Source organism: Periplaneta americana, chromosome 2 (assembly GCF_040183065.1).
Source record: "Periplaneta americana isolate PAMFEO1 chromosome 2, P.americana_PAMFEO1_priV1, whole genome shotgun sequence".
NCBI classification, from domain to species: Eukaryota; Metazoa; Arthropoda; class Insecta; order Blattodea; family Blattidae; genus Periplaneta; species Periplaneta americana.
Genome location: NC_091118.1, coordinates 69457883 through 69474288, shown reverse-complemented (window position 1 = coordinate 69474288; position 16406 = coordinate 69457883). Strand labels below are relative to the sequence as shown.

Sequence of the window (16406 nt, the reverse complement as noted above, 5' to 3'; positions counted from 1 at the left end):
TTTTTTTCAAGTTTATTTTGAATGAGGATACCGAATTTAGGGAAGTTTCTTTGGTAAGAAGAGGAAAAATAAGACCTTTCCTAAGAACAGAAAAGTGCTATCATGGACCACAAAAGTCGGCTTGGATAGTGTAGTTGGTATAGCTCTGGCCTTCTGTGCTCGAGGTTGTGGGTTCGATCCCGGCCCAGGTCGATGGCATTTAAGTGTACCTAAATGCGACAGACTCATTAGATTTACTTACTCCTGTGGGACAAAATTTTGATATAACCTCGGAAGTTGCGAGCGTCATTAAATAAACCATAATTTAGAATTTTTGGACCACAGAACATTTCACAGAGGTGCAACTTTGTGAATGATAAGAAAGTACAGTCTTAGAAAAAAGTTTTGTCACACAGATACTTAATAAGTCCCAGAAAGGAGGTGCGCGCATGATCATATGCACAACGAAACAAAACTAATTTTGTTACCCCAAACTAGTCCTTCTCTTGTGAACCAATTCGCACTGCCTTCTTTCTGGGCCTTATAAAGTATCTATGCGACAAAACTTTTTTCTAAGACTGTACCTGTTAATTGATATTCTTCAAAGTAATACTTTGCTCTTCATGTTATTTAAGTAGGTACTTTCATGTTTTACTTATTTCCTTGTAATACCCAATGGTACTAGTATATATGTAATTAAAATTACAATCGTGATGATACAAAGATCTACTTCATTTTGTGGATAACCAATGCAATGAACATACATCTTATCCCTAATCAAAAGGAGGGGGTAATCATTTGCACCAAACGAGATAAATCACGAATGTTTATACATTGTCTCACTATTTAGACATTATTATTATTAGTATTAAAAAATTAAATGCAAAGTAAATACAGTGAAATCTCGTTAATCCAGACTAATTGGATGGATAAGTTGACCAGTTTAATGAAAGTCCAGATAACTGAAATAACTTAAAGAACAGTAGGAAGTGCATTAAAACTCCTTTATAGCAACAAAACATGTTTATTATGGTATATTTAAAGGGCATAGACCTAAATACACTATGCAGTAGAGTAAAGTGTAAAGCAGTACATACATGATAGCCATAATTATGATAATGTGCTCGATGGACCTGGCTCTGTATTACTCGAAACTCTTACTGTGGAAGTTAGTTTGAAGTACATGTCTATATTCTTTTGGGACAGTTTGGATTGTATTTCCATAACTAAGTAAGGCTTAACTCACACAGACCACAACTTTGCGATTATTTTATAGTTATGTGTGGTTGTGCTATAGGCGATCAGGAATAAGTATGGAAACAGACACGGACCACAAACTGAAGTCATTGTCGACATGTGTCTCAATGAGTCGTCGGTATCACCCACAGAACAACCACAGAATTGTCGCTTTCGTAAATCGAGCGTAAATCACACAGTGGTCGAGCGTAAATCACACAGTGTGACATGCCGACCACTCACTGCCGACTGCAAATAGCTAAGCTTGCGGTGTGGTTTGTTATTATGGACTTCAAGCGACCACAAAAAGAAGGCTGCGTGTGATCGGTTGTTCCGACAGCATAACCACACAAAACTGCAAAATAATCACAAAGTTGTGGTCCATGTATTTTCAACCTAATAATAATATCTCAAATGGTCACAGTAAGCAGATATGTTTTCATTGTCACTGCCTTCAACAAACTGAATTACGTGGTTTAAATGTTCTTTGACATCACTCAGCTTTATTTCGGACAAATTACTGGTCTCTCTCTTCTTCTTCGTCCTCAGAGCTCTCAGCTGCTGTCACTCTGTCCACAATCTCCTCTTCTGTTAAAATATGATAACCTGGGCCATCTTCATCAGCTTCCAGTCAAGCCTCAACATTCTCCAATAGGTGTAATATTGTAATTATTGTAATTCCATAGTTATAATGTATAAAAGTAAATCTTAAAACAAGCTTGTTTAATTTTTTCAAACTTTTTTTTTTTTCCTGTTCGGGTTAAGCGAAGTTAGCTTATCGGGGTCTGGATTACTAATCAATAATCATGTAATAAATATGGTCATAAACCTGATACTTGTGTTTGCGGATCTTGTATAATCCAAAGATATTTAATTTTCAGATATCTTAGTTTGATGACTTTTGACTTACACCCTTTTCCATGTGCACCCACGAATTGTTATAATTTATTTCTTATTTATTTGTTTAATATTAATGTAACAATCAACAGCGAATTGGCAATAATAGGGAAGCAGAAAAATAACAATAATAATGCTAATTAACATTATATTTATAATAATATAATAAGTAGTTAACAGCTATGACAACTGAGTAACTCAGAGCAACTGGCTAAGGATTGGAAGGTCCTGGGTTGAATCCTGTGTGGTGACGGAAATTTTATCCTTGCGAGAACAGCCTGAGATCCACACAGCCTTCTATAGATTGGTTGGTTGGTTGGTTGGTAGCCAATGCTCTGGTATCAAGACAATGAAGCCATCAGCCGTCTTGGAGTCCAGTATTTTTCTGTGATGTTGAGATGAACAGGCAAAGCTTCGCAATTTTCCAGGTGGTACTTATCCATGATTACATCCTTTCCACATAACACACAATTGGGTGAGAGGGAGATGCTGATTCTAAATGAGCTGCCAAACAATCATGCCCGGTCAGAAGGTGGAAGGCTCCCACTACTGAACTTCTTGGTTCTTCAGGAGATGATGTTTAAATTTTGGAGGAGGGGGTCCCCATGATTTATCTTTAGCTGATTCCTTTATTCTATCAGATTGAGTACCGGATCTTTGCTGGGAGTAAAATCAGTCGGAGCATGGTGACAATTACACCACACAGGGTGCGAATTAATGGGTGGGGGAATCCCCCCCTGTTGGAAAGTTATCCTTCCTCTCACAAAATATAATTATTTTAATATGAGTATACTTTATAAAGTACAGTATAAAGTAAGCAAAGAAAATAATATTGATGTATTATCATCACCGGCAACAACAATCAATAACTTAGGAATTAGACACCTTATCTTAAGCCTGCTCATGGATATAATTATTATTATGATCAAGATACAAGGCAAGCAACTCAGTGTGACCAAGCATGAGCCGTATCGAATGAGGATAATAATAACTTCATGTATGGTATTCTCTATCTAGGATTCTATCCCCCTACCCTCATCAGAAATCTTAATTCGCACTCTGACACCACATCATCCTAGTGTCGAGGCTATGAAGCATGAAGGAGTACTTCAGTGACCCTTTCATTAATAGTTATGCAGTTTCTAAATTTAAGATCTAAAAGAATAGGAAAAATTATTACTATATGAGTTGGCTGTTTTAACACATATGGAAGGTGGGGAGAGAGATTTCAGTAAATGTTGTGGCTTCTCATCCCTTTCATAAGGACACGTAAGCTAATGTTGTTTATGAAAGATTCACAGAGTATATTTTATGTCTTTAAAGAACTTTGAATAAAAAGAGTGCATCATGCTCTTTACATTGGGAATATAAATAGTGACATTTCATGTCGTAAATATTCTTGAAGTCACTGAGCTGAAATATGCATGACCAGATTGATATGAATTTGAGTTTGAGACTTTAATTTTGTTGTTTCAGTTGTAACACAGTCCCAGGTTATGGATTCACATTGAAGTTTCTGTCTTACTAATGGGAAGTAAATAATTAAAATTGAATTGGACATAAAGAAAGAATAAGTTATTAATTGGATTAGATCCAATATTGTAATTGCAGGTTATAAACGAAATGTACCTACTTATGAAAGTGTATGTGTATCCAATGCCAACCCACTTTACTTGCATGATTCGGGTTCTGTATATTGCCAATAAATGGCAGGACTGTGACCCATTTTCAAGTTGTACACCACTTTGGCGGGTCACACTGTACTTGATGTGTATATGTGGAGAGTTATGTCGTGTACTAGGATGAGTGTAAGTGTAGTGTAGGGAATGGGTGAGGATAATGATGAAGGTGAGGAAGGGAGAAAGGAAAATCCAGTGCGGCATGTAGCCTACTCCTGTCAAATAGCACCAAAGGGAGGCACCAGGCTTAACATCCCCATCACTATCAACAGTGACATATGCCTTCTGTTCATATGCACTGCGGAGAGATTTGGGATTTAACCCAGGCTTATTGGTGTACAGTCTAGTGATTAGAAGTTAAGTTTGCTGTCAAAGAGAATACCAAGATCATTGATACTGTGTTTTTTTTTTTTTTTTTTTTTTTTTTTTTGATTTCAATTATAGTTTTGTTTAAGGAAATTAGCTTTCCTAGTGAAGTTTATAATATTGATTTTGTGAATATTTATTTTCATGTTATTCTCTTCAGGCCACCTCATGTTGATTCAATGTAGCGATACCAGGGCATCTCACACTATTGCAGCCCTAGGGCAGTTTTGCTTCTCACCCAACAAATGATGCATCAATAAAATTACGCTCTCTGCACACTTCATTATAATTATCATAAATGTTGTTGTTGTTGTTTTCTAATGCCAGGCATTTGACAATAAAGTCATTTGACCTCTTGCAATCCAATATTTTTCAAAGATATTATCATGACCAGCCACTGAAGCACAGATTTTGAGGTGTTCCGAATCCATTTCTTGGTTTGAGTTGCACAATGGGCACTTAAATCGGCTACAACTTGCCATTTTCACTCCAATATGAAATTATCATAAATGTGCTTTACATAACTTTTTAAAAGCGCTGAAAAAAATTATATATATATATATATATATATATATATATAACATATTACATGACAATAGGTGCAGATTCAGAGGATTTGATGTTGAAAAATGGAAAAGGAAACGTAAATCATTTTGATAAATACACATATTTAAGAGTCAAAGTAACTAAAACTGGAAATCACGAAAATAATACAAATGGAAGAATTAACAAAGGAAGATTAGCAATTTCAAAATGAAATAGTATTCTATGGGATTAGGATATCAAACAAAAACAAACCTATATAATGCAACTGTTAAAAGCACAATATCATACGACTCAGAAACGTGGCATTTGAAGTCGAGGACAGTAGCAAAACTACATTATACAGAGATTGATGATGATATTATTATTATTATTATTATTATTATTATTATTATTATTATTATTATTATTAACAATTTCTATGCCATATGCAGTTCTCATTACTAGTAAGGTAACCCATAATGAGCCTCTTTTTCTGACTTTGGCACTGCATAAGTTGGCTTCACTGTGAAGTTGTTGGGGAAGTACAAATCATGCCTTGCAGTGTATTGCGTTGTAAGTTGTTCATACAATGCCTAGTTCACATGCTGCAAGGTGGTTGCAGTGAGTTCTATGTGCATGTTGTAATGTCGAAATACAATAGAAATAATGAAAGTACACTTTTAAGACTGTGGATGAAGGACTGTGAACTGTTAGATTATACTAAAGATGGAAAAATTACTTTTTGTCAAGTGTGCAATAAAGAAAAGGTAATTCTCTGCCTACAAACTCATATTAACCAATAAACGTCATAATTTAACTCCTGAATATTTGGAAAAACTCATTGTACGACAAATTATAGCCTCCAGGAAGACATATAAGGACATTAGATGCGAGTAGATTTAGAAATCATATTTATTTAGTACATGTTAGCATATTTCAGTGCATTTTTTTTTTGTAATTTTTATGTATAAATAAAAGATTTTGCCAGCATAGATGCATGTATATTTTTATAATTTTAGTGCATATCCAAAGTCTAATTATATAACATATCCAAGCCTTTTCCTCCTTGTTCAATTGCAATTTAAATGTAGTTATATAACTCTAATTTAAATAATAAATATAAATGTAGTTTGCCCTTATATTGCCATTTTATAGTGGTTTTTCCTAGTTTCATTCTGTAATTTATCCTACATAAATATTAAATATTGTAATATAAATTTCCTACATATAAGACTTCTATGTCTGTTTTTCCTCTGTTGTCATTATGAGATAAATTATATTCATATTCACACTTCTAACGCCTGAGGAAAATTTCGCAGACTTTGCTCAAAAGAGAGAAAATATCAACTGCTGTTTTAAGTTCATATTATATGATATTTGAGTCCATTATACAGAATAGGTGAAACATTTTGTTACTGTTCGTGGTAGTGGAGAAGATGGATTTGTTGAAGTTGCCCTGTGAAATTTCAATAGTGGACAGAAAATTGGTGATTTACCATAATCCCATAAATTATTGTGAAAAGTTTTATAAATGGCTTCAGCACGAATTACTGCTGAAATGCCAAGTGTTATCATTCTTACGGATAATGCGAAATACCATAACGTTGTTGTTAACCAATGCTGAGTTTTTGGCAATAAAGCCATGAACTTTCTCTCTCTCTCTTCAATATAGGAGAGTGATGTAGCAAAAGTATAACCATTTTAATGTAGGCACCATATTTTTATGTTATGCTTGTTATATCACCTACATGCAACTCCCAAACTGTTTAGATAGCCATTGGTTAACAGGTCCATATGACCTAGCAACCCAGCTGGGAGGATTGTCAGACAACTCCATCGACCATATCTCCTCTTCACCACTTAGGGGACACTTGTGCATGCCATGGCAGGTCAGCATGCTGAAATGATATTTCCTTCATTTTTGATGGAACAGTTATACTGCTGTGACTCGGCCCCCAGAGCCTCGTTTATTAAAAACAGGTTGCATCACGGGAAGGTGAGGATTGGATTTTAATATGAGAGCTATGGAATGCATTTCATTACTTCTTGCAACTCAACATAATGTGAAGGCAGATAAAAAATTCACTTCAACATCTACCGGTACCCATTCCCACATTGTGGAATGGTTGACATAACATGGAGTAGCCTACAGTGGGACCGACACCAGACGCCATAATTATTAAGGCAAGGTGGATCATGAAATGCATTACGTTGTGAATGAACTCATAATGAAACACAAACATTTTCTTCTTCATCCACCCTCGTATCCTGAAGTAATATATCAAAAAGAATGTGAGGTGAAATTAAAGGAAAATTGGGTAGTCAGGATATTGGTTCATCTTTACGAGAAAGGGGACAATGTTGCAAAAACTGTTTACTGAATATTCAGTAAAAAGTGAAAGAAATATTATGGACATGTTAAGAACAGTGGTCGAATTGGAAATAAATTACTGCTAGTATGCACAGACTTGTCTTACAATACAATTATTCTGGAGATTTTTTAAAAATAAGACATTACTTACACGCATGAACTGAATAATGTAGTACTATATAAGACATCACACACTACTGTAGGAATGTCTAAAAGAAGGTACAGAGTAAGACGACACTATTGGTTAGCATAATTGAAGGGTTCAGAGCCATAGTGGGCCAAGTGCCATTTATTAAAAAAAGAAAAAGCAAGGGTTAAAGTTAAGTGAATACCATAGTTTAATGAAGATTGACATATCATTTAGTTTTAATGTGTATACTTTATATTATTTGCTTTATGTGTCCATTAATTTTTTATTTTATTGGTCTGACCCAATATTTTGGGTTTGCCCTGCGACACAGAATAGCTCACAATAAAAATTTAAAATGAAAAATTATATAAACAGATTTCAGACAAAATTGATTAAGGCATAAGAAAAAAAAATAGAACCAAATATAATTTAAATTGAATGTACACCATAAAGATGCTGACGAGATATCACTAGAGAAAATTTTATTATGGTGGTGACGATGGCATCTTGAAGATCTCTCTTCAGCTTGTATTTTTCCCTCCACTTCACAAAGGCTTTCGGAATGGTGCCTCTTGCTCCGAAGAAGAGACCGGTAACTGTGATTTTCTCTATGTTGTATTTTGCTGATAGGTACTGAATCGTGGGCTCGTAGATTTTCTTTTTCTCTTCGTTCACTTCAGATGGTTGAGTGGCTGAGATTTCAAATCTGATTATAGGATCAATTATTTCGGCGTCTGTTTATTTCTATTTATAGCTATTATATCGATCCTACAATTGCTTCCACCATCAGCAATATAATGAACTTCCTCGTGAACGTCTAGATTTTTGGATCGAAGTGCATCTGTGATCATAGAACGTATGATGTTGTGACGTTTTATTCTGAGTACTTCTCCCTGTGGGCAACTCCCAAGCACATGTGGTAAGGTTTCATACTCACTGCAGTGCCTACAGTGGGTTGTACCTGTAGAGTGACCAGGGAGAGAACGTACTGGTGCCACCATCGCAGTCATAACTTCATTTTAACCCTTGTTTTCTACGGTTTTAGTAAATGGTGCTTGACCCACTCTGTTCTGAACCCTTCAATTGATTGTGTGATCAACTTCACTAAATAACAATCAACTTTAAATATTTACTGCCGGTATGCTTTTTGATATCATTTTATTTTTGGTATGCCATACTGGCCTAATTCGACCACTGGTTAAGGAGATAAAGAAACAACATTTTGAACAAGAGAGTAATGTGGACAGAGGTGAACTATGCGATAATTTTTCTTTCTTCTGGCTCCAAAGCAAGTGGCAATGATACTACCGGTAACAGTTCTACCGATACAGAGAGTAATGTTGATTGGTGATGAAGATGGAAAGAGGAGAATAGAGCTCACCATAGTGGGGGATGCATGCTTGAGGCATGACTACATCGTTGGGCCAGTTCAAAAGAGAAAAAACTCAAAATTTGAAATTTTGAGAAATCTGCATTTTAAAGCTTCAAGTTGCTGTGAAAAATCAAATTAACACACACTAATTTGAAACGTATAGTATATATAAAGCATCATTAAAGAATTTGAAGTAATTTCATTAATCTTGGATTTTTCACAATAATATGAAGCTTTAAAATGCAGGTTTCTCAAAACTTTAAATTTTGAGTTGTTTCCCTTTTGAACTGACCCGTCAACATGACAACTGCATATTGATCATGATAGTTAACAAAATAGGGTTACCATGAGAAGAAATTCTGTAGGAGGACATGGAATCTAAAATAAGAGGACATTACTGAAAAAAGGAGGACTTTTTAAAAATTGATAGGAACAAAATTAAAGAAAAAAGTTAATTTTCTCACTAGATGCTGTATCAGTATTACATCTGTACCCTACTTATCGGTGGAGCCCACTTTGTGCACAAAAGCCTGAAGAGACAAACTTCTATCTTGTAGCAATGGAATTGTTCACAGGACATGTCCTTGAAATTATATTTCACTATGATGATACCTCTGACTGTCTCCGTTAGCATGCGATTTCATTCTTTTGTCTATTGGGCAGATATTAGGGAAAATACTCTCTCAACAGTTCCATTGTGACTTGGGATAAATAACTAGAATTGACATATTTTTCAAAGTTCTGAGAAAGCCAAAGTAACTTGATTGGGATATCTTTGTACATTGCAGAATAAAATTGATAAAATAGCTTAGAATCATGAATAGTGACTTTTTAGAGTGTAAGAATTCAATGCATATCAATAGGTCATTATATTTTATGTTTTTTTATGTGCTCCACCTTCAACCATTGAAAGCAGTTAAATTTTTTAATAGGTTTGGATTATTCTACGATAATATCGCACATTGTTCAATATTCTTATTAATTCTAGTTGAAATGGGAAATGCGGGACATTTCAATTTTTTTTTAAATGCCTGCCAGACAGAATAACATAATTAAAAAAGAGAACATGTCCTTTTGCCGGATGGATGGTAACCCTATAAAAAAAAAACACACAGACATGAAGGTTTCTTAAAAATAGACGATAAAAAATTTGAGAAAGATAGTTTTGTATACTTAAGATCTTTAATAATAATACTAATAATATTAAAGAAGAAATAAGTAGACAAATACATAATGAGATGTTACTTTATGCTACTAAAGTAGATCAGAAATTGGTGGCAGGTCGCCAGAAACAGACGCCTGGGAATCAGTTCTGAGGGAGGCTGTGGCCTGCTTAGTGCTTTGAGTTGTTAAGCCAATTCAATTAATGGGTTATTAAATTTAGACCTAGTAGTTTATACAGCGTTAAATACCGATAACCAATAATTAAAGAAAATATTTTATTTAATTTGATATTAAAAGATATGGGCTAATTATGAATTGGCTCAGAGCTGCATATTGCAGATAATTATGTATTCTCCCCCCCTCCCCGCCGTTTTTAAAGAAAGCATTTTATAAAACAATCAGATTTTTTAAAAACGGTTTCGCACAGTGTCATTACTAGTCGACAATGAGATAGATATGTATGGCAAAAGCCAGTTTTTAAAATGGGTGGGGCTTATAATAATTGTTATTTGCCTTTATAACATCTATAGTTTTGTGTGAAGCTTAATTTTGGAATTTGTACCTAAATTTCGGAACGTTTGTAGTAGTTTCATTAGATTAGCTCATGTTGAGGTTGGCAACGCTGTCACAGTTGGCGCCTTGCTTCTAGCCGCAGTGTTGCCAACTAGATTATTAAAAATCCGCTGTAAATGTGCGCAGAAACCGCTAAATTGCTATATTGTCAATGTAAAATTATATTATTTTGCCGCTGTGAGTGCTGAAAATACCTTTATCAGCAATACAAATTTCATAAATTTTACCCGCTAAACTAACGCCGAAAAACGCTAGATCTAGCGGGAAAACCGCTGAATTGGCATCACTGCTTCTAGATCCTCTTGTGCTAGGTGGCGTTGGGCAATATGTGAAAAAATTGCCCTGCGTATGATCGTAGAGGTTGTGTGAGAAATGTGAAGGGATCTAGCAAGCGTAGTTTTTTTTTGTCCTTACGTCACGCAAAGATTGCCGACAGTGAAACGGAAGCACGGTAAATCTGCCTTAAAAGGATATATTAAGAAAGAGAATTAGTATATTTCATTCATCACACGCAACAGAACGAAAGTTTTAAAACCGGGAAGCTGGATATTTGTTTAAAGATTGGAGTCTGTGTTGTACACGCATAACATACATAATGGAGGACGCAGGTGTTTGAAAGTGGGATAGGCATAGGTTGTTTGTGAAGGATAATGTCGATTGCAGTCTCTTCAGTGTAGTAGAACTTTATACTTGATACATTCACGAGTACTTAATTGGATACGTCCCAAATTTTGATGTCACAGTCAGTGCGACGTAAATTATTACGTTTTTCGTTTGTCAGTGAAATGTATTTAGGTTAATGAGTGCCTTACATGTCTCTTTACTGCAAAGTCTATGCATAACATTGTTTACGATAGTTTTTTCAGGTAAAATATTAATCACATGCTCAGTGACGTAGGAAAAAGTCATCGGTACTCAACATAGTAGAATGGTTATAACAGCGAAAATAATAAAATTGGTAAAGTATATAAAACAAGTAAAATTTATTTTACTTATTCTTTAAGGCAGTACTTGTGAAAGAGTAAATAAAAATAAAATCGGTAAATGCAAATGTTCACTGATACTTTTCGCGTAAATATTTATTCCAGTAAACAAGAGTCATTCCACACAAAACCAACACATTCCATGAAACACTTGATTTCAATTATCTTGCAAAAATGTTTTTACACATAGACCTATTTGCCTTCATCAAAAGTATCAATTTGGGGCCCAATTTGGAACAATCTTCGATCTCGCTACACATCACATAGGTCATATATCTAATTTCCGTGCCTACGTGCAAGACATATGAAAAGCCTCAACAAACCAAACCTAACCTGACACTGATCGCTTACTTTTGTTTGCATATACTGACAGCACTGCGACACATTTCAAATGTCATCTACTCATTATGTTCTTATCTGTAAGCGACAGTGTGCAACATGACTGAAAAATATGCTTTTAAGATTGTCCTTTCAAAATATTCGAAATGACATGTTGGATATTTTCTTCCACTTTTTTACATAACTTATGGGCATTGGGTTTTAATTCTATTGCATTCTGTGGCTAAAAATGTATAATTTTTTAAATATAATATTTTCACTTATATTTATGGTAGACCTTTGAAACTCTTTAATATAAAAATGTGGGAATGAATCCTGTAGGGGTGTTTGCTTATGATTACCATATTTTAAAATGATGAAGTGCAGAGGGGAAATAAATGTTTCAGCGTATATAGGTAGGCCCATGTCATTTGTTATCTTGTGAAACAAAATGCTTGTGTAATTCATAGTAAGAACCGTATAGTGGGTAAGTGAGCTCTCTAGCTACAAGTAAAAGCTTAGCAAAGAGGGAAACTTCCCAGTTCACTTTCTTCTTCCCCTGACATGCAGGTAGAGTGGCCTATTCTCAGAAATGACTACTCAAATGAGATTCTAATTTTATATATTATTGTTCACATCTTATTTTACACCTAGATGGTGAAGCCTTTCATTACTTTTTATATTCATATTAAATACAAAAAATATTATATAATTTACATATACATTTTTATGCTAATTTTTTATTTCAGCAATAATCAAGTCTTCACTGGATGTATAGAGCTCCATAAAATGTATGCATGCAGAAATTAATCACTCTACCTTCACTAATTTATGAGATAATGGTACTGTACTGTATACCCGATAATAGGCCTATGATTAAACTTTTTTTTTTTCTATACACTTCATAATTTAAAAATATGGCAATCATAAACATACAGACCCAGAGGATTCATTCCCACATGTTTATAATTAAAAACGTGTTTCATTCATTCATTCATTCATACATTCATTCAGTGTTCTGTCAAGGACAGGTATTCCACTGCAAACCCAGCATTCTCCAATCTTTCCTATTTTCTGCCTTCCTCTTAGTCTTCATATATGATCCATATATCTTAATGTTGTCTATCTATCATCTGATGTATTCTTCTGCCCCGAACTCTTCTCCTGTTCATCATTCCTTCCAGTGCATCCTTCAGTAGGCCGTTTCGGTCAATGTTACTTATGTCCCACCCACTATAGAGACATAGGCCAATTTTACACATATTTAGTATAACTGGTAATTTCCTAGAAGACGGGCAAAATCCAACATGGCTGACGAAAACTACCAAAACGTTCTGCCAACTATGAAGTTCAAATGTCACCAGACATCACAAAATCAAAGATGGAAAATCAAACATATATTCATATTTTTAAAGAAGAACAAGCCCTTCAAAAAATGAAAATATGTTTAATTTTTCATCTTTGATTTTTATGGTGTTTGGTGGGATTCGAACTTCATAGTTGGTAGTACTTTTCTGGCAGTTTTCGTCCGCACTTTACTCCCACAAATCACTAAAACATAAAACAAAACATAATAATTTATCATCTTATCAAATAAAATTCAATTCTCATCGACGTCTTCAACGACAACCTCTTCACTTCCAGTATAAATGACACCAGCTTTAAGGCAATCTAAACTTAAACCATGCAGGCAACAAAGAACTAAACCAACACTTTGTCGTACAGTCAACTTTGCATAAATATACCACGTGTTTACACTAAATGAAATTCTCTTCGAACACTTATTACATCTTAACTTCTACAGAAAATTCAGTAAATAATTCCTTTAAACCACAGAAAAACAGTTTTCTTCTCAACATTCAACACAATCCTTCTTCACCAGCGAAAGAACTAAACCAAAATCGACACAAAATTTAATAGATAAATTTCATAACACGGTTTCCTTCCTTTCCCTCTTACTTCAAAATTCCAACCTTGTGCACATAAAATAAATTATTGGCACTGAAAAGTGGCTTTTCGTAAGCATGATGATGCCCATTCGACAAATGCAGACAAATCTACAATGTAACACCACTCACGTCAAACAACAGAGAACTGGACAACGTCATTATCCATGAAAAATTAATGAAAATTCTAGAATAAATGATAACTATAACTAATCAAATCGAAAGAAAATCACAAAAATCAGAAAATGAGAAACCTTCAATAGCTTTAGCCATCGGACACAACATAACACCACTCACGTCAAACAACCAAGAACAACTGATAACGTCATTATCCATTCAAAATTAACGAAAATTCTAGAACAAATGACAACTATAACCAATAAAATTAAAAGAAAATCATGGCGACACCTAGTACAAAAACCTAGAACTAACATGTAAAAGTCACTAAAAGATCACTAACATTTAACTCTGAAATAAAGAAGTTGGTAATACTTACTATATTCAACCAAGTGCCCGTCTTCTATGAAATTACCATATAACTTGTTGCTTCTTTGACAGGTTAGGTTTGGTTAGTTTAGGTTTTTGTTATAGCCTACTTATATGATTATAGCGCAACATTGGCAGTGATAAAAGTGAAATATTCGTTCATTGGGCGTTGGATACTCTACACTCACCGCAGTTTCTTCTCAGCCAGTGATCCAACCAATTCCTTTTTCTCTTCCTGATCAGTTTCAACGTCATTCTTTCTTCACCGACTCTTTCCAACTCAGCTTCGTTTCTTATTCTGTCTGTCGACTTTCAGATGTTTCATTCTTCATATCCACATTTCAGATGCTTCTAGTTGCTTCTCTTCATTTCGTTGTAATGTCCATGTTTCTGCCCTGTACAATACCGCACTGTACACAAAGCACTTCACTAGTCTTTTCCTTAGTTCTTTTTCCAAAGATCTGCAGAAGATGCTAGTTTATCTATTAAGAGCTTCTTTGGCCGTTGCTATCCTCAAAGGTGTGTATAACAACACGCTAATCCCTTATTCATCTGTCGTAAAAAATCTTGGCTTCTTTTTTGATAATAATCCAAGTTGGAATTTTCAATTTAAAGAAACGATAAAAAAAATCTGTTCCTCCATTCATTGTTTGAGTCGCTTGAGAAACTTCTTGCCCCAGCAACTAAAACTTACCCTAGTACAAACCCTAGTAATGCCGCACTTCGATTATTGTGACGTTTTGTTAAGTGACCTAAGTTCTGAACTGTTAGTCAAGTTACAGCGAGCTCAGAATATGTGCGTCAGATACGTGTGCAACATCTGACGATATGATCACATATCACCGTCCTTCGCAAGTCTCTCGTGGCTCCGACTTAAAGAACGCAGAACTTTACACTCTTTGTCTTTACTCTTTCGAATTCTGCACACCTTAACACCAAATTACCTTTCGTCTCGTTTCTCTTATCTATACTCTAACCACGACATAAATACCAGATCACTTATTTGTGGCACGCTAAGTATACCTCTTCATAGAACATCTTGTTATTCCTCATCTTTTACAATATCCACCTCGCGTCAATGGAATTCCTTGTCACAAAGTATTAGGGGCTGCAAGACAACAAACACCTGTAAGAACAGCTTAAAAGATAACCTTATTAGCATTTCACCCCACTCACACTGATTTAAACTATTGCTGACTACATTGTTACTTTTTTCTTTAGACATCGTCCTGATTGTGCTGTATTTTCAAAATTGTCTCATAATAATCTCTTTCTATTATCTAATATTATTTGAAATATATTAACATTCTATGTATTTTAGTTTAATTCTGCTACACAGTTTATTTCAGTGTTTAATTAATAGTTCATAGTATTTTGTCCTTTAATTCGTAAATAACATTTGTATACATGTAAGTCTCATCTAAATCAAATTGTTGAATTCTTTGTAAGTTCATGCATATGTATATACACTTTTTGCTGGTTGAGTGGAAGAGAAGGCCTTACGGCCTTAACTCTGCCAGCTAAAATAAATAATTATTATTATTAATAGATGGTAGAAGTTTCATGAGTGTATTTTTAATAGAAGTGAAAATTTTACATTTTAAAAATGGTACTTTTTAGCACAGAGCACAATAGAATTAAGGCTGGTTCACAATAAATGGGAACGGAAATGACAACAAGAACTAGAAAGGAAATAATGTTAAAATATACATTTATTTTAATAATATTTCCGTTTTTGTTCTCGTCGTTTCCATTCCCGGTTTATTGTGAACCAGCCTTTACTACCTGGTGTCCTTTAAACTACAGAAACTTTCTGTAATATGTTTTATACGATTCTCAAACATTTAGAAAAAGAAAAACACAATAGCTTGTACTACACTACACACTAATGAGTATTGCCTTCAGTTCTCTCAAACAATTAGAGGAAATCAAGAGGCTGTACCAGAGGTACATTCGCATACTTGGCTTCTTTTTTGATAATAATCCAAGTTGGAATTTTCAATTTAAAGAAACGATAAAAAAAATCTGTTCCTCCATTCATTGTTTGAGTCGCTTGAGAAACTTCTTGCCCCAGCAACTAAAACTTACCCTAGTACAAACCCTAGTAATGTCACACGAGTGCTTGCAGTGGAACAACAGTTTACATGAAAACTTTATTGTTACTACAGTAAAACCATGTTAATATGCTTCTGATTATAACACTATCCCACTCATTACACTCTTTCTATATAGTCCCTGGACATTTCATATATAATTTTGCATAACTTTACTCTCATCTAACGTTATCAAATCCCACTTGTAGCCCTGTTTTTGGATCAGAAATGAGTAAAAAATTGCGTACAAATTGTGAAACTTGTAACATTTTAAAAGCATGGTAAACA

General features: G+C 34.5%; 1 protein-coding gene across 6 annotated transcripts in view; it reads left to right on the top strand.

Annotated features, from left to right (window-relative positions):
- Positions 1-10608: 10608 nt before the first annotated feature.
- The window catches only part of LOC138694322 (zinc finger protein 260-like), a 72504-nt gene continuing 66706 nt past the window's right edge, over positions 10609-16406 (top strand). For 5 of the 6 annotated variants that reach the window (XR_011330897.1, XR_011330898.1, XM_069817930.1 and 2 more), the window contains exon 1: positions 10609-10743. The gene's annotated coding sequence lies outside the window, so the exon portion shown is untranslated. Of the gene's footprint in view, positions 10744-10775; positions 11251-16406 lie in introns of those variants that run through there. The other variant, XM_069817931.1, reaches the window with a different exon arrangement.